Here is a 19,868-nt window from a genome sequence, read left to right as displayed (position 1 = left end):
TGCAGAATAATGATGCCGACGAATCTTGCAAACACCAACTAGGGACCTGTCTGCATGTTTATAACTCACTATGCTTCGAGATAATAAAGGAAGTTTACAGAAGCAAATAGTTATTTTGGTTGGCACACTCTGTGACTGTAATAAAAACACAGAAGTGCTGGAGGAGCTCAGCTGGTCCCGCAGCGTCTGCAGGAGATAAAAAATATGAAACGCCACTTGTAGATCTTTACCTGCTTTGGACGCTGCAACTCCTGCTGAGTTCCTCCAGCATTTACTGTGTGCTTTTAGCTTCTGCGGGTTTTTCTCTGTCCATTTGAAATCTCTGTGATAAGAGTATATTTTCATTTTGGATACAAACATACACACTAAAGATGAGTGTTCTCATTTGCTATTACTTGGCAGTTATGAAGTTAGTTGTATTTGAGTAATAAATATGTTGCTGTACTCCAATATCTTTGTGACCATATTGCGGCTGCAGGTGGAGATAACATGTATTTAGATTAAGGACTCCATCATAAACATGATGATTTATTTCATCTATTAACTTTCTCCATTTGTGTTATTTTCCCTCTGGCATATTGGCATGTTTTTTCAGTCCTCTTTATAATTGTATGCTGACTATCTATTTGTCACCAATGTTTCTGAAAGACACATATTGATCCTATTTCTGCCTCCTAATTTACAGTAGAATTAGATACTGTTGAATTTGTGAACCGCATAGCCTTGTGAATGTGCCATCCCTGTGCTGTGATATATTAAATGCAGAGGATAATACCTTCAATGTGAATGTTGGCCAAATACCACCATTAATGGTGAAAGCAAAATATTGCAGATGCTGGAAATCTGAAATAGACAATGGTGGAAATACTTGACAAGTCAGGTCACATCGGTGAAGCACAAAACAAGGTTAACTTTCCAATTGATGACCTGGAAAAGTGAGAAAATGTCTGTTTTTAAATTCTGGAGAAAGCATCTGGGTGGAGATCACAGAGAAAATGACTGTTACAGGGTTGGGAATTGACATCTGTACAGCACCAACAGTATTTATGTCATCTGCATTCCTGTGACATCCCAGTGTGCTTTATAGCCAATGACAAGTTCAAGTTTATTATTATTGTCCAATTGTATCAGTGCAACTGGTTGAAACAGAGTTCTTCGATCCTCTGTATAAAAACATGCAAACACACATATAGACATAGGAACAAACATAGAAACAAAGAAAAATATGTGCCATTTGGCCCTTCAAGCCTACACCACCATTCAATATGATCATAGCTGATCAGTACCCGGTTCCTGCTTTCTCCCCATACCCCTTGATCCCCTTACCCACAAGGGCCAAATCTAACCTACTCTTAAGTATTGACAAGGAACCGACGTAGCACAACTATTTACAAGCGATTTATATGTAGCACATATATAAAAATAAATGATGTTAAATAAATAAATAGTTAAATAAATAGTGGAGTCTCGAAAGAATTGTATGATCAGTTCAGCATTCTCACTGCCTGTGGGAAGAAATTGTTCCTCAGCCTGATGCTCCTGTATCTCTTCCCCAACAGGTGTAGCTGAAAGGTACTGTGTGCAGGGGGGAAGGGGTCCTCAATGATTTTGTGAGCCCTCTTCAAAGATCCTGGTAGGTCATGTCGATGAGAGGGGAGGAAAAGCCTAGTGATCCTCTCTGTCACCCTTATGGTCCTGTGGATTGACCTCTGATCCATTTCTCTGCAGCAACTGTTCCACATTGTGATGCAGCCGGCTGGGACGCTCTCGATAGAGATCCTGTAGAAGGTTGACATAATGGGGGTCAGTGGCCTTGCCCACTTCAGTCTTCTCAGGAAGTGCAGTCACTGCTGTGCCTTCCTGACCAGTGAGGAGATGTGTGTTCACAATCTGTGGCATCACTAAGGTTGATGTCACCCAGTACAGTGACTCATGGTGTCACCCCCCCCCCCCATTCCCCCCTCCACCATGGACCGCCAGACCATCCAGATTCCTTGATGTTTTTTTGTACTAATGTTACTTGTAAATCATAATTCCTGTCCATCACTGAATGTAATGGCAAAGTAGTGAGATAAACAGTGAGCAGAATTAAAATTACAAAATCATACACAGAGCTCTGTGTGTGGTTAAAGTGAAAATTCGGTAAGAAAACAACAGAATTTGAAATAAAAATAACAGAATAATATGTGATATAATTGTAAATTGCTTAAATTTAATATTTCTTCAATTATATGAATACTAACAACAAAATTGTTTTGTAAAACCTTTCTACATTGAATTACAGCATTATTCGTTACAACATTATTAGTAACTGAGCAGAAACCTTTTATGATTATTCTCCTTTTCCTTTAATTACGACTTCATTCTCAAAAAAAGTTATTGATATAGGTTAACATATACCAATCACCACAATATTGTAGTTAAAACACCAGAAAATTTAACCAAAGCAGTGACTATAAAAACCCCAGCAGCAATGAGAACAACAGCACAGTCCTTGTAGCGCGTGCAGACGAAACCATGTGATTCGAAGTGTCATTGTCATTGAGTAATAATGACAGCTCTGACCAGAGTGCATTAGAAGGCTCAAAAAGTAAATGAGCATTGAGTTTTAGTCTCGTAGGTCTACTGCTACATATAAACTGGGCTTACAAGAAATGTTTTTGTTGCTATAACTAACAACAGGGATACCTTTATAAAAAGTAATACATTTCTGCTGAAACGCTGCACAAAAATTTTATAGACAGTCAATTTGGTGTCATCCAGTGTGGTCTGCACCCCATTTGTGATCCCAATATCCATGATAGGTCACAATAGTGAACTGAACTCCAAGGAACTTGGTCCTCTTCCACTCTTTTGAAGTGTTAGGAACATGGTAGGTAAATTGCACACAGTCAGTGCCTAACAACAGCAATGGGACAATTGTTCCTCCTTTCTGTATCTCTCTCCTTTGATTCCAGCTATCTCCTTTTCACAATTCATCCAAACCAACAAGCCTTTGATATCCTCTTTCAACCTGCACCACCGCTGGCCGGTTCCTCTTTGACTCCACCGCATCACACGTGCCCGATTTATAAATAGCTCTAGTTGTAATGAAAGGTCAGCAATCTGAAATACAAACTCTTTTTCTCTCTCTCTCCACAGATGCCACCTGACCTGCTGGATGTTTTCAGTATTTTTTTATATATCACAAGAGCAGATGAGCTGGTCATTATCCCATTACTATTTGGAAAATCTTGTATGCAAATTGTCGATAATTTTACATACTACATTAAAAGTACTTCATTGGCTGTAAATGCTTTGGGATGTCAAAATGTTTTGGAACTCAGCAGGTCAGACAGCATCCATGGGTAGAGATGTTCCAAGATGACTTGCAAAAAATAAATTTCTTCAAAGTGCCAATTTATGAAGAACAAGTTCAAGAAACAATAAATGAACAAATGGCCAGTTTTGGACGAAGGGGAAATACTTCTGTTTGACTCCAAATGATACCATATGGGATTGTTTACTTAGATGAATAAGTAAATGAACAAGAAGCACACAAAATGCTGGAGGAACTGGCAGGATCCATGGAAGGCAGAAGAGAGTCAACATTTTGGGCTTCTTCAGGAATAGCAAGAAACTGGCAGGTAGCTGAATAAAAGGCTGAGGTGGGAGGGGGAGGAGCACAGGCTGGTGAATTGAGATGAGAGGGGGAAGAAATGAGGGGGGTGAAAAAGGTAAGAAGCTGGGAGGTGATAGGAGGAAGAGGCAGAAGAGGCAGAAGGCCAAAGAAGATGAAAAATTGGTTCTTCATCTTATCAAATGATACTTACTGTGAGAGTGCAGCATCTTCACAGCAATGCAAGGAGGTGCCACACTAGGTTGTGCTGAAGTTGAGTTCAAATCCATGACCTTCTGACTCAAAGCCAAGGGGAACTGAGAACTTTGGGGAAAATAAGGTGCACTTTACAAAAGATTACTTCTTAACATACAAAAGATACACCACAATGAGGAGCACTTGTGTTTTTGCAGCACCCAGATATGCGACCATTTTAATTTATTTTTCTGTTGAAGTTCCTTGGCAAGAAATGGTGGAGGAAGAAAAAGCAAGGAATGAAAGGACATCTATTTTTTAGAATACAAATAAAGCCCACAAGGACTGAACTTTGAATTCACCATTGGAATAAGAGGAGACGATTCAGCTTCTTGAGCCTGTTGCACCATTCTTGACCAATCTGAATTTAGCTACTTCCACTTTCAGATTTCTTGTCAGAGAACACACAGGACATCACATAAAACCCTGAGATTCTTTTTCCTGCGGGTCAGGCAGAATTACCACTTATTGGGAGTGCAATAAAAAATTGTACTCAACATACACAAGTAAACAAGTGGTTTTCAAACAGCCCCCAAACTCCCATTCAACCTATGCCATCGGTGCTCTATGATTAATAAGGGATTGGGAAGAAAAAGTTTGTAAACTACTGATTTAATCGTCCCTCATTGATTCATGATGTGCACTGTTTCAGAACTACAAAGGAAATAGGCCAATGACAATTTTTCTCAAGCAAAGTATTACAGTAACAATTGGGTCTGGAGAAGTGATTCTCAACCTTCCCTTCCCATTCACATCCCACCTTAAGCAATCCCTTTACTAATCACAGAGCACTTATGGCATAGGGATTACTTACAGTGGAATGTGAGTTCATGGGGAAATTTGAAAACCATTGATGTAAACAAATAAAAGAGCTGTAAACAGATAATAAATGTAAACAAACTGACTTTGCAATACAGAGAGAATTTTAAAAATCAATAACGTTCACATGTGAGAGTCCTTAAATGAGTCTCTGATTGAGTTTGTCGTTGAGGAGTCTGATGGTGGAGGGGGAGCAGCTGTTCCTGAACCTGGTGGTACGAGTCTTGTGGCACCTACACCTCATTCCTGATGGCAGCAGTGAGAACAGAATGTGTGCTGGGTGGTGTGGATCCTTGATGATTGCTGCTGCTCTCTGACGGCAGTGTTCCCTGTAGATATTCTCGAAGGTAAGGAGGGTTTTGTCTGTGATGTCCTGGGCTGTGTCCACTACCTTTTGCAGGGCTTTATGCTCAGGGGTATTGGTGTCCCCCATACCAGACCATAATGCAGCTAGTCAGCACACTTTACACCACACATCTATGGAAATTTGCCAGGGTTTCCGATGTCGTACCAAACTTCTGAGGAAGTAGAGGCACTGACATGCTTTCTTCACGATGCCATTAGTGTGTTGGGTCCGGGAAAGATCCTCCGAGATAGTGACTCCCAAGAACTTAAATTTGCTCACCCTCTCCATCTCGGATCCCCCAATGATCACTGGATCATATACCTCTGGTTTTCCATTCCTGAAGCCAACAATCAGGTCCTTGGTTTTGTTGACATTGAGTGCAAGGTTGTTGTTTGTGCACCATTCAGCCAAGTTTTAAATCTCCCTCCTGTATCATGACTCATCCCCTTCCTTTATACAACCCACTACCATAGTATCGTCAGCAAATTTCCAGATGGTGTTAATGTCGTACCAAGCCACATAGTCATAGATATAAAGTGAGTAGAGCAGGGAGCGAAGAACACTGCCCTGTGGTGCTCCAGTACTGATGGAGATAGTGAAGGAGACGTTCTTACTAATCCTCACTGATTCTGGTCTGGAGGTGAGGAAATCCATGATCCAATTACACAGTGGGGTGTTGAGTCCCAGGTCTTGGAGTTTGCTGATCAGTTTTGAGGGGATGATGGTGTTAAATGCTGAACTGTAGTCGATAAAGAGCATCCTAATGAATGCATCTTTACTGTGTAGGTGTTCCAGGGCTTTCTGTAGAGCCAGTGAGATGGCATTGGCCATAGACCTGTTGCTATGATAGGCAAACTGGAACAGATCCATACCTGCATCCAGCAAGAATCAAATGACTTTGGATTTAAAGCCGTTTTAGGAGAAATAAAAATCTTCAAGCTGGAGTAACATCACAAAGGAACACAGAGAACTGAACTAAAGGTGAAGCACTTTCATAATAGGCATGAAAAAAATTTAAAAGCTTCCAGCAGAGACCCAAAAATATTAGTTGCCAACGTTGGAGCCTTATAATAGCAACCCTTTTTTTGTCAGAATATTATTGATGGAACCAGAAAACTCATATTAAGAACTTCTCAAAAGTTGTCAAAACAAAGAAAGTATTTCCGTTTGGTGAGTCTGTTTCTGGTGGGGGGGGGGGGGGGGGGCAGGAACTATATATGAATAGGGAGGTAAAAAAATTTAACTAAGGGGATAAGGGGAAAAGGCAGGTAGCTAAAGTTGGGTCACAAATTCCTCTATTCTGATGGCTCTGTGATTAAAATAAAAACACCACAGGGTAATAAACGTTCTACATATATCCCTGTTTATGATAAATCAACTGGTTTCAGTTGAGGAAGTAAAAGCACACAGAACTCAGTCGGTCTCGCAGCGTCCATAGGGGCTAAAGATATAGAACGACTTTTCAGGCCTGAGCCCCTTCTTCAAGGTATAAGCAGAAAACAACAGGAAAGCATAAGAATAAAGATTGGCTGGGGGGAGGAGTCCAGGCCAACAAGATGTATCCATTGGATAAGGGGAAAGGTGAGAATTGATTTTGTCTCTGTGAAAGGAGACAGAGGGAAAAGGGATGAGAGAGAGGGGGGCTGGGAAAAAGGTGACAGGGGGAAGAAGGGGGGTTGTTAATGAAAATTGGAGATGATGTTAACGCTATTTGCTTGGTGGGTGCCCAGACGGAAGATAAGGTGTTGGCCCTCCAATTTGTGGGTGATCTCCATCTAGCAGACAAGCATATCAGCAAGGGAATTGGGCAGGGAGTTGAAATGGGTGGTCACTGGGAGACCCACACTATTGTGGCGGACAGGGCCAAGGTGCTCAACAAAGGGATCTCCCAGTCTCGCTGATGTCGAGGAGACCACAGCGGGAGCACCAGATGCAGTAGGTGACTCCTGCAGATTCACAAATGAAGTGTTGCTTCACTTGTAAGGACTGTTTGGGGCCCCAAAAGAAGGGCTCAGGCCCAAAAAGTCAGTAATGTATCTTTACCCTCCTATGGACGCTGCAAGTCCGGCTGAATTCCTCCAGCATTTCTGTGTGATTTTACTGTAATCACAGCATCTGCAGACTTTTGTGTTTCACTCTGTTCAGTTGGGGTGGTGCTTTAGAGCTGGAATATGAAATAAAAGTTAGCCAGTGATATCTGTATGCTGCTTGAAAATACGATTGGGATCACTTGGACAGGTGTTTAACCTGACCAGTGACTAGAAAATTCCAGTGTGAATCAAGAGCTTCGAGGGAGGTGTAAGAGAGGAGAAAATGAACTGAAACTTCTGTTTTTAGTTATTAAGTGGTAATCACTGAACTGTAATCTCCAGCATATGCCCATTTGTGATTGACCAAATAAAGCAAAGTTAATGATTGGCTTTATTAATCAGTAGTCACATTTTTTAAGCACCGCTGTTGCCGGTTTATCTTAATGAAGCTTATACAGATTTCAGATGACAAAAGGCTGAGGGTCCCAGTGAATTGAAAAAAACAGCTCATGAACAAATTAATGTTTTGCATAAAGTGTGAACATTCCCACCCAGCCCCACCACAATTAAGATATCTTTGTTTGCAAGGCTTAGAAGGTAAACTCAGCACATTTCCTTCCCTAAAAGTAAACTATAGTTTTATTTTAAACCATTAATTTTGTAGTTTCAGACACCATAATCTGGATTGGTTTCTTCCCAATTATTTGGCCAAACCTTTGGATCAGTAGAGAAACTCAAGAACTGCAGATACTGGAACATTGAGCAAACAATGAGAAGCTGGAGGGATCCAGTGGGTCAGGCAACACCTGTGAAGAGAAAAGGACAGTCAACGTTTGGGTCAGGTCCCATTTTTTGACACATTCACATCTCAAATAATCATGCAATGGGCTCAAGGAGCTGAATCATCTCCACTTATTCAAAAAAATGGATTCAAAGTTCAACCTGATTGCAATACGCTTCTCTGGATCACTAGTCTGGTAACAGAACTATTAGCGTTTTACAGATATTCTTCACGAGGGTGACTACACACGCTTGATTTCCAGGGACAGTCCCCAGACAAGATACTTAAACCCCTGCCTCAGAATATCCCTAAATGACTTGGGTGATTTGTGAAAATAATTCTCAATTATATTATCTATTCTTAAATTCTAAACTACCATCCATCAGAACTAGAATGTTGATTAGATGACATTTGGAATCTGATAAACAGGGATCACTTCTGAATGATTCACAGAAATCATTCTCAGTGGTGCTGGATAAAAGGCGGGATTTCTGCCAGGACCAAAATGGTGCAAGTTCTTTTTCAAACAGCAAGTCAATTTTTGTTAACAAAATTGCAACAAAGTTTGCCTCTTGCACATGATCCACGCTGAATATGGAATTCATTCTCGCTGTGTTTGGTTACAGTCCCTCTCCACTCATAATTTGCTCCAATTTGACAAAGCTGATGTCTTCCAATTAGCCAAATGTACATCAACCACCTACCTCCGGCCTTGGAGAGACATCATAAGGTCATTAGTGATTTGGGATTCAGTGGCTGGAATTGGTGGTGTGCAAATATGTCACTGCAGCAGTCCATCATCCCTGCGGGTTTCAAGACAGCCACCAGCATTGCGGTACCCAAGAGGGTGTCAATAACATGCCTCAATGACTACAGCCCTATGGCACTGACCTCCACCATTATGACGTTTGGTGATGGAATGCATTAAAGTACACCTCCCAGAGATGCTGGACTCATTTCAATTCACTTTCAGACAGAACAGTTCCACTGATGAAGTTCCTTCACTCCACCCCGACCCATCTGCAGACCATCACCTAATACGCCAGGCTGCTGTTCATTGACTTCAGCTTGGAGTTTAATACGATCATTCCTCAGAGGCTGGTGGAGAAGCTGGGATTAAACACCCATCTCTGTTCAAGCACCATCACACTGAGCACAGGTATACCTTAGGGCTGTGTGCTCGCCCCACTCCTGTTCACACGACTGACCCACGACTGCATCACCAGATTCAGCTCCAACAAGGTCGTCAAGTTTGAAGCTCACACAACAGCCGTTGGCCTCATCAGCAACAACGATGAGTCACACTACAAAGAGATAGAAAATCTTGTGAGATGGTGTGAGAGTAACAACCTGAGTCTCAAGGCGGACAAGACACAAGGAGATGATTGTGGACTTCAGGAGGACCATGAATGACCACTCTCCACTACACATCAATAACTTAGAAGCGGAGAGAGTGGAGAGCACCAAGTTCCTTGGACTAGTGACCTATGGTGGACACCCAGCTTCTCATTTGACAGGAAAGCGTCCTGAGAAGACTGAATCAGGCAAGGCCACCATCATGTAAATCTTCCACAAGAGCTCTATTGAGAGTGTTCTGGCCGGCTGCATCATAGTGCGTTACAGCTGCTACAGACAATTGGATTGGAGGACCATAAGAGTGGCAGAGAGGATCACTGGAGTCTCCCTCCCCCCATCGGCGTGATCTACTGGGATCACTGTCTGAAGAGGGCGCACCAAACCATTGAGGACCCCTTCCATCCAGCTGCTTCCATCAGGAAAGAGATACAGGAATATCAGAGCCAGCACCACCAGGCTGAGGAACAGCTTCTTCCCACTGTTATGAGCCCAAAGGACCCCAAAACCCAACAGCAACAGACATTCACCAAGACAAAAGTTATTTTTTAATCAACTTTAAACATGAAAATAGAATCAAACATTAAATTAACTCTATACTTAATTAACCCCCTTCTAATTCTAAGCATAGAATTACATACATTCTGTATGTAATATGTGTGTAAATTCAAGAAAAGTTCTTTGGTTCACAGTCCAATCTCACTTCTCCTTCTTCCATGTTCTCTGGTTGCAGGCAATCACCATACTGTGCACAGAATTTAACAGGTATAAAGTTCACCAGGCTTGGTGCTTGAAAGGTAAATGTTTAACGCTCAAGAAGGTTCTTGTAGAGTTTGCAGAGAGATTTTTTTGCTCCAGGATTTCCACAACTGAAGTACCACCACTAGTTATCTCAGGGTCTCGGTGATGAAACTTGCCCCATCAGGGTCTTCTAGGTGGTAACCTCTTTCTTCAAGCTACCACAGAGTTCCATTCCTTCCTCTATTTCAAGAGAAACATCAGACAGATAGCACTTCCAGCCATCTACTGCTCTGGAACTTGCTTTCATCAGTTTCAAACAATTTTCCCTGGATTGCACTTTTCAGTTACTTGTCAGTGTCCCACACACTGACTGACTGACTGAGCTGTGAACTCAACTCTCTCTCTCTTTTCCAACTCAAACTCCAAAAAGAGCATGTGACTTGCAAAACCCCCACCTTCCTGAGCAAAACAACAGGAGTTCTTTCTTCTGCTCCCATGGTTTTTTAGATAAACAAAATCCAGGTGTGACCTTTCCATGAGCACTTTGCAGAAAGGGTACTGATAGACAGCATGACTCCAGCAAGACAATGGTCAGTGATTTTATGACTCAGTTCAATTAACACCTACTTGTGAAAGGTGCACATTCAACAGAGATCCTGCAATGTGAATTCTTCAGTTCTTTCAAATAAGATCAGTTTAAAAATGAGTGTATGTATGTGACCTACTCTAACTCTTATAAATTCTCCCCAAATATTAATTTTGTTACACCATGGGCAGTGAGAATGCTGAACGACCCATGGAACAGCTCACACTAACCATCTGAGACGCTCATGTTTATCAAAGAATATGTATTTATTTATTTTTATCTATGTATACTTGTCTGGTTGTGCATCTGCGTGTTTTGCACTAAGGACCGGAGAACACTGTTTCATCAGGTTAAACTTGTGCAACCAGATGATCTTTTTTCTTCTTTTCTTTGGCTTGGCTTCGCGGACGAAGATTTATGGAGGGGGTAAAAGTCCACGTCAGCTGCAGGCTCGTTTGTGGCTGACAAGTCCGATGCGGGACAGGCAGACACGGTTGCAGCGGCTGCAGGGGAAAATTGGTTGGTTGGGGTTGGGTGTTGGGTTTTTCCTCCTTTGCCTCTTGTCAATGAGGTGGGCTCTGCGGACTTCTTCAAAGGAGGTTGCTGCCCGCCAAACTGTGAGGCGCCAAGATGCACGGTTTGAGGCGATATCAGCCCACTGGCGGTGGTCAATGTGGCAGGCACCAAGAGATTTCTTTAGGCAGTCCTTGTACCTTTTCTTTGGTGCACCTCTGTCACGGTGGCCAGTGGAGAGCTCGCCATATAACAGGATCTTGGGAAGGCGATGGTCCTCCATTCTGGAGACGTGACCCACCCAGCGCAGCTGGATCTTCAGCAGCGTGGACTCGATGCTGTCGACCTCTGCCATCTCGAGTACTTCGACGTTAGGGATGAAAGCGCTCCAATGGATGTTGAGGATGGAGCGGAGACAACGCTGGTGGAAGCGTTCTAGGAGCCGTAGGAGATGTCGGTAGAGGACCCATGATTCGGAGCCGAACAGGAGTGTGGGTATGACAACGGCTCTGTATACGCTTATCTTTGTGAGGTTTTTCAGTTGGTTGTTTTTCCAGACTCTTTTGTGTAGTCTTCCAAAGGCGCTATTTGCCTTGGCGAGTCTGTTGTCTATCTCATTGTCGATCCTTGCATCTGATGAAATGGTGCAGCCGAGATAGGTAAACTGGTTGACCATTTTGAGTTTTGTGTGCCCGATGGAGATGTGGGGGGGCTGGTAGTCATGGTGGGGAGCTGGCTGATGGAGGACCTCAGTTTTCTTCAGGCTGACTTCCAGGCCAAACATTTTGGCAGTTTCCGCAAAGCAGGACGTCAAGCGCTGAAGAGCTGGCTCTGAATGGGCAACTAAAGCGGCATCGTCTGCAAAGAGTAGTTCACGGACAAGTTTCTCTTGTGTCTTGGTGTGAGCTTGCAGGCGCCTCAGATTGAAGAGACAGCCATCCGTGCGGTACCGGATGTAAACAGCGTCTTCATTGTTGGGGTCTTTCATGGCTTGGTTCAGCATCATGCTGAAGAAGATTGAAAAGAGGGTTGGTGCGAGAACACAGCCTTGCTTCACGCCATTGTTAATGGAGAAGGGTTCAGAGAGCTCATTGCTGTATCTCTCCCGACCTTGTTGGTTTTCGTGCAGTTGGATAATCATGTTGAGGAACTTTGGGGGACATCCGATGCGCTCTAGTATTTGCCAAAGCCCTTTCCTGCTCACGGTGTCGAAGGCTTTGGTGAGGTCAACAAAGGTGATGTAGAGTCCTTTGTTTTGTTCTCTGCACTTTTCTTGGAGCTGTCTGAGGGCAAAGACCATGTCAGTAGTTCCTCTGTTTGCGCGAAAGCCGCACTGTGATTCTGGGAGAATATTCTCGGCGACACTAGGTATTATTCTATTTAGTAGAATCCTAGCGAAGATTTTGCCTGCAATGGAGAGCAACGTGATTCCCCTGTAGTTTGAGCAGTCTGATTTCTCGCCTTTGTTTTTGTACAGGGTGATGATGGTGGCATCACGAAGATCCTGAGGCAGTTTTCCTTGGTCCCAACAAAGCTTGAAAAACTCATGCAGTTTGGCATGCAGAGTTTTGCCGCCAGCCTTCCAGACCTCTGGGGGGATTCCATCCATACCTGCTGCTTTGCCACTTTTCAGTTGTTCGATTGCCTTATATGTCTCATCCAGGGTGAGGACCTCAATCAGCTCTAGCCTTAGGGACTGTTGAGGGAGCTGGAGCAGGGCGGAATCTTGGACTGAGCGGTTGGCACTGAAAAGAGATTGGAAGTGTTCTGACCATCGGTTGAGGATGGAGATCTTGTCGCTGAGGAGGACTTTGCCGTCTGAGCTGCGCAGCGGGCTTTGGACTTGGGGTGAGGGGCCGTACACAGCCTTTAGAGCCTCGTAGAAACCCCTGAAGTCGCCAATGTCCGCGCTGAGCTGGGTTCGTTTGGCGAGGCTAGTCCACCACTCATTTTGGATTTCCCGGAGTTTGCGCTGAAGATGGCTGCATGCGCGACGGAAGGCTTGTTTCTTCTCTGGACAGGACGGCTTTGTAAGGTGAGCCTGGTGGGCAGCTCGCTTCTTTGCCAGCAGCTCCTGGATTTCCTGGCTGTTTTCGTCAAACCAGTCCTTGTTTTTCCTGGAGGAGAAGCCCAGTACCTCTTCAGTGGATTGCAGTATGGTAGTCTTCAACTGATCCCAGAGGGTTTCAGGGGACGGGTCCGTGAGGCGGGTTGCATCGTCGAGCTTTGCTTTGAGGTTTGCCTGGAAGTCTCCTCTCGCTTCGTCTGACTGCAGGTTTCCAACATTGAACCTCTTTCTGGGGGCTTTACTGTTCCTGGGCTTTGGCTTGAAGTGAAGGTTGAGCTTGCAGCGAACCAGCCGGTGGTCAGTGTGGCATTCCGCGCTAGGCATGACCCTGGTGTGGAGCACATCTCGTTTGTCACTTTCTCGCACCAGGATGTAGTCCAGGAGGTGCCAGTGTTTGGATCGGGGATGCATCCAGGTGGTCTTAAGGCTGTCCCTCTGCTGAAAAAGGGTGTTTGTAATGACAAGCCGCTGTTCTGCGCAGAGCTCCAGCAGGAGGCGCCCATTGTCGTTGCACTTGCTGACGCCATGCTTGCCCAGGATTCCTGGCCAGGTTTCTGAGTCTTTGCCGACACGAGCGTTGAAGTCGCCCAGGATGACAACCTTGTCGGCTGTAGGGGTGCGTTGGATGAGGTTGCGCAGGTCGGTGTAGAACTTGTCCTTTTCTGCTGGTTCCGCCTGGAGGGTTGGAGCATAGACACTGATGAGGGTGATGCGACGCTTGTTTTGAAGGGGGAGTCGCATGGACATGATTCGGTCCGAGAGGCCTGTCGGAAGGTTTTCGAGTTTGGAGGCAATGAAGCTCTTGACCATGAAGCCTACACCAGATAGGCGTCGTTCATCCGAAGGCTTGCCAGACCAGTAGAGTGTGTAGCCCGCGCCGCGTTCTTGGAGGCTGCCTACATCTGCCAGGCGGACTTCACTGAGAGCGGCTATGTCGATGTCAAGTCTGAGGAGTTCATGTGCAATGAGGGCAGACTGACGTTCAGGTCGGTGGCTGTCAGCCTTGTCTAGCATGGTTCTGATGTTCCAGCATGCTAGCTTGAGTTTGTGAGCATCTTTTGAGGGGGAGGACGTGGAGGGGGAGGACGTGGACCTGTCCTCGGGCCTGCGCAAAGGAGCTTTTAGGTGGAGTGCAGTGTGCGCAGTACTGGCCCCACCCTTTACACCCATGGTTACACCCATGCCCCAGTCCGGGCACAGGGAAAGCAGCAGTGGCCCCGGCCCCGGTCCGGGCGAAGGGTAGGCGGCGGCGGCCCCGATCCGGGCAGGAGCAAGGGGGAGACGGCGGCCCCGGCCTCGGTCGAGTGAGGCAGGCGGAGGCCCCGATCCGGGCAGAGAGTTGGAGGCGGCGGCCCCAGTCCGGGCACAGGGAGAGCTGCGGCGGCCTCGGTCCGGTCTGGGCAGTATGGACCGACCTAGGAGGGGAGGCAGACCCCTCCAGCCCGGGTAAGAAACCTGCATAGGAGAAGGCCACTCCGATATAAAACCTACGACCCAAGGACCTCGCTGCCACGTCCCAGCTTGCTCGGCCACGGCACACGAACCATGGGTGATCTTTTTTATAAAATGAGCAAACCTCTTCAGCCAGGCCACCTTCTATGCTAGCATTGGGGATATTCCATGAGAGGTGCTTGGACAGTGCTGCCTCTCTTCACCAAGCTTTAGTGCTTGAAAGGTAAATGGTTACCACTCAGGAAGGTTCTTGTCAGTTTTCAGAGAGATTTGTTGTTTGTTGGACACAAAATGATTCCTTCCAATCAGCCACTTCAGTGTCTTGCTGAAGAAACTTGCCCCATCAGGGTTTTCCAGATGATAACCTCTTTCTTTCAGGTCACCACAGAGTTCCTTTTCTGTTTCCCTTATCTCAGGCGAAACACCACACAGTCAGCCGTCACACATACAAACAACAAATGAGACACAGGAACCAACAAAATGAGGGACATTCAATTGTAAAAGATGTTGCACTAAAGGTGTTCCAAAATGATGCCCAGCTTATGGGAAAGTCTGTAATAAGTGCAAAGGGCAGAGTCACTATGCAATGTTTTTCCAAAGGAAAACTAAACAGAAGTGCTCTTAGTGATACACTTTTCGTGGGCATGGTAGTGCTCAAAGTGAATAGTGTTGAGTAGGATAAATGGACTGTGTCAAGGTATACAAATGGAACAAATGTTCCTTTCAAGCTGGTCACAGGAGCAAAGATCAATTTGATCTCTGAGCATGAGGGGCAATAAAGATAAAGCCGCAAATTCTATACTGCTCAAAGCATTGACACGAAAGGTGCATGTAAACTCAAGGTGAAAGTTAAAGATAAAGAGCATCACCTCAGGGTCGCAGTAGTCCCAGATGGAAATGAATTATTGCTTGGTGACAAAATATGTGAAAACCTAAGCGTTCAAGAGGGTGTAACACATTAACAGCAACAATACACGGGACAGCCTAGAGGAAATATTGGATCAATTTGGAGTTGTACCTATAAGATACAGTTAAAAGAGGATGCACATCCAGTAATGCAGGCCCCGAGGTGGGTTCCAGCGCCACTAACAGAAAAACTCAAGCAGGAACTTGACAATGACGGCACTAAGTCAGAAAAAAAGTGGAGGAGCCCACAGAATGTGTGAATTCAATGGTGTGTGTCCAAAAGAAGAACGCTGACCTACGTGTGTGCATGGACCCAAAAGACTTGAATGCCAATATAGAGGAAACATTATCAGATTCCAACCAGGGATGAAATTACAAGTGAGATGGCTGGTGCAAAGTTTTGCACCAAAATTGGATGGATCCCAGGCCTTCTGGCAAATAAAACTACATGAAGAGAGCACAAATTACTGTACATTTAATACACCGTTTGGCCGATACTCCTGTCTGAGGATGCCTTTTTGAACTTCCTCAGCTCCAGATGTGTTCCACAGGACAATGGACCATATCAAAGCAGGCATAAATGGGGTACGTGTGTACACGGAAGATCCACACAGGAGCAACACAATGAGAGGCTCATCAAAGTGCTACAACATATCCAGAAGTATGGATTGAAGTTAAACAGAGACAAATGTCAGTTTGGTGTGAAGGAAATCACCTTTCTGGGATATAAACTGTCAGAGGCAGGTGGAGAGCCAGACAAAAGCAAGGTGAAAGCAATTTTAGAGATACCCAGACCCACTAACAAAAAGGGCATATTGAGTGTGCTGGAAATTATCAATTTCATTGGTAAATTCATTCCAAACCTGTCTTCTAAAGCAATGTACCTAAGATGTTACAGAACAAATGTGAATTCAAGTGGACAGACAACCATGAAAAAGAATGGGGATGACTGAAGACCATTCTAACTACAGAACCAATGCTTTTGACGCTCTTTGATGCATCTAGAAAGACAGAAATATCAATGGATGCGTCAAAAAATGGAGTAGGTGCTGTCCTGCTTCAGGTTGTGGGAGAATATTGGAGGCCAGTTGCATACACATCAAAGACAATTACCACATCTGAAGGTCGATATTCACAGATCAAGAATGTCAAGGTCTGGTCTATGGACTCGAGAAATTCCACAGTTATGTGCATGGTCGACCAACATTCAAGGCAGAGACAGACCACAAGCCAGTAATAGCGATAATCAATAAAAATCTCAGTGAAATGTTACTGAGAATCCAAAGACTGATGATGAAGCTACAACATTATGGCTTTGAATTGGTGATACACCAGGGAAACTTACTGTGTTAGCTGATACATCATCCAGTCAACGGCGCAGAGTGAGGCAAACAATGAGAGTTCCGCAAAGATAGATGCGAATCTTATCACTGATCGTATCTGACAGATCATAGCTGAAACAGAAAAGTACATAGTTCTACAGAAAGTCATCAAGAATCTGAATGAAGGATGGCGTAGAGGTGAACATCAGCCATACTACAACATCAGAGCTGAGCTGAGTGTTGTCAATGGGCTTCTACTCAGACAGAGCAGAATTATCATTCCTCAGTCACTGTGTCAGAGGTTATTGTTGCCTGCTGGGTCTTGCATAACATTTGTGAGATCAACAAAGAACACTTCCTGAAAGAGTGGAAGACTCCTTCCGCCAGGGGTCCAACAGGCCAGGGTCACCAGGCTGTACCTGAGTCTATTATGACTGTCTTGAGCGGATGTAAGGAAGACAACTGAGGCATGGCTGCAAAATGTCAAAAGAGTTTATTGCTCATCTAAGAAAGTAGTGCAACAACAACTTTATTATATAACATCTGTAAACATTCACTTAAAATGTCATTAAAGGCAGAGCTTTTTTAAAATAAAAAAATAAGTCAGTTAAACACCAGTGGTCCGCATGAACATTTGTCTCTAGCATAATAAAGTGCCACTTTAAATTCTAAGAGTGTTTAGTCACATTTTTAACTCAAAAATAAACTAGCGTAGCGTTTCTCACGGCTCATCGACGATTACAGCCATTAACAAATGTAAACTTTTCGACTTTGGAAATCAATTTCTGATTGTCCTGTGACTCATGTGTAATTACTCGCTTTGCATTCTCATCCTCTTCCTCCAGAAATTGGATATAAGAGGAGTGGAAATGGGAAATGAGGGAGTCAGCCGCAGAATCTTCGTCACCACCCTGTGTCTGGCATTCCCTTCCTGAAGGGGTCATGGCAGTGGACATGTAGGTGGGGTGCACAGGTGCAGGGTGATGGTGGTGTGGAAGGAAGAGGGAATTTGGAAGGGGACAGGCTGAAGAAGGCAGTTGGTGGAGAAAAATTGTATGGGGATGGCTGATGGTGCTGAGAAGATGGAGAGCAATGGAATGAGGCATGTGGCGCAAGGGAGGAGGCAGCTGGTTGGAGGGAGGATGCAGGAGGATGGCCAATGGTGGAAGGAGACTGGCTGGTGAAGGGCCAAGGCTCTACATGGGCAATCAGATGGATTGATAATGCCAGGTTCTTCATCATGCCTGTTTGGGCCTGTGTCTCCAGCCTAATCTCATTGATCAGGTGTGATAGTCCTTCATCGTTTTCCTGGCGCTGTTGCTTTTCGGCTTCACGTTCCTGACTGTCTGCCTGCATCATTTCCATCTGCTTCTCCCTACGATTCCGTTCCCATTCCTGGTCCACCAGGTCCAGTTCGCGTAGGAGTTCTCTGAGCTCGGTTGCGGCCTCCTGTTATTTTTGTAAGCTTCTTGCGTTTCCTCCTCCCTTTGGTTCCTGGATTACAAGTGCAACACATATGAGATTTACATGCCATGTCATGTCCATAGATCATTAAATATATAAGCAATGATGAACAGATGAAAAGTGATTCATACCAACCTCTGATGCAGCAGCAGACAAGGTGCCTCTTTTCTGGACCATTGTGTGGATGAGGTAGAGGAAGAGGGTGCATTATAGGGAAGTGAAGATGCATCTGAGGCAGATAAGCTACTGGGGGCATCGGGTCACGCCATCTCCTCCTCTTCCTCAACCTCTGGTTGCAAACTGCATTCTAGAGTTTGTGCAGCAGCCCCATGAATAGGCTGTATGTTGGCTACCAGGGAGAGCTTGCTTGCTGGTATCTCATATACTCTTAGCCTGGTTAATAAGGCCAGTCCAATCGGTCATTCCTATTCCTCTCACTGTGGTTCATGACCTGACGGAACCTCCTCCTAAGTGTCTTGAATTTATTGATTACCTGAGTCTTGTCCATGTTATACCCCAATTTCCCTGAGCTTTGAAGCTATCCTTTCATACAACCTGCCGTCTTTAATGGTGCCTGTGAAATCTTGCCCGACAGCATGTAAGAGCCTCAGAGTAGCTCTTACATTTCTCTGTCACCCCAGTTTGCAGATATTTTATTTACATTGTTTTTTTTTTGAGTCTGATCTTTTAAAACTGCACACTGCAAATACTATAATCTGGATTGCACTTCTAATTGAGAAGAGGAAGAGCCACTAAGGACCCAGACAGCCTCATCACGTGGTGAAATGTAATCAAGTAAAAAAATGGTCTTTTCTGTCTAGGAATGTAAGGGTCCCTTTTTCCACTGGTTTTGTCAGCAAACGCCAGGGATATGAGTAGAGGGGTAGAGGTGGTTAATCCCTGGCGTGAAGACGTCATTTGACGCCGACGTGCAGTGTTCCTTTTCCACTGGACCCTGTAAATTTCCAGTTAATTCCTGGGACATGGCGCCAGTGGAAAAGAGGCTAAGCAATGGTTCTCAACCTTTTTCTTTCCACTCACATCCCACTTTAAGTAATCCCTATGCCATTGGTGCTCTGTGATGAGTAAGGGATTGCTTGTGGGTGGAAAGAAAAAGTTTGAAAGCCTCTGTTTTAATTGTCCCTCATTGACTCATTATGTGCACGGTTTCATAACTCCAAAGGAAATGGGCCAACGATAATTTTTCTCAAGCAAAATATTTCAGTAACATTGGGTCTAGAGCAGTGATTCTCAACTTTCCCTTCCCACTCACGTCCCACCATAAGCAATCCCTTACAGTGCATCAGAGCACTGATGCGTTTAACGGGGCAGTTTGAAAACCACTGAGGTAAAGGGATTCTGTTTTGGGGGGAGGGGGGAAGAAAAGTTAGTCCAGGAAAGAGAATCAGATGGAGGCGAGAGAGAGTTTAAGGCTGTCCTGGAGAAGTACCTCTTGCCCGATAATTATCTTGTTAACTGGTGAGCACAGCCTGGAGCGGCCGAATGGCCAACCTCTACTCCCCATGTGTGTGTTACCTCAGGTACGAGTTCCCTGACCCGCCACGTCGCGCAGTCCCGGGATGAGACAGGGAGGTGGAGGAGGGGGCGGTGCCCGCTCTCGTCACCGGCGGCGG

The 19,868-nt window shown here is 44.8% G+C and overlaps 1 long non-coding RNA gene across 4 annotated transcripts; it reads right to left on the bottom strand.

The window, feature by feature from the left end:
- Positions 1–7,421: 7,421 nt before the first annotated feature.
- LOC138747676 (uncharacterized) lies at positions 7,422–19,858 on the bottom strand. Of its 4 annotated transcripts, none has more exons than XR_011347606.1 (3): positions 19,771–19,858; positions 8,995–9,133; positions 7,422–7,854 (listed from the first exon to the last, which is right to left on the bottom strand). It is a non-coding gene; the product is annotated as an uncharacterized lncRNA (long non-coding RNA). The 4 variants fall into 4 exon arrangements; XR_011347607.1 differs by having other exon boundaries at positions 19,685–19,835; XR_011347609.1 differs by lacking the exon at positions 19,771–19,858 and adding an exon at positions 16,794–16,898.
- Between the last annotated feature and the right edge of the window lie 10 nt (positions 19,859–19,868).

This window comes from Narcine bancroftii, chromosome 12, assembly GCF_036971445.1.
Source record: "Narcine bancroftii isolate sNarBan1 chromosome 12, sNarBan1.hap1, whole genome shotgun sequence".
Classification (NCBI taxonomy): domain Eukaryota; kingdom Metazoa; phylum Chordata; class Chondrichthyes; order Torpediniformes; family Narcinidae; genus Narcine; species Narcine bancroftii.
This window is presented reverse-complemented; position numbering and strand designations above follow the sequence as displayed.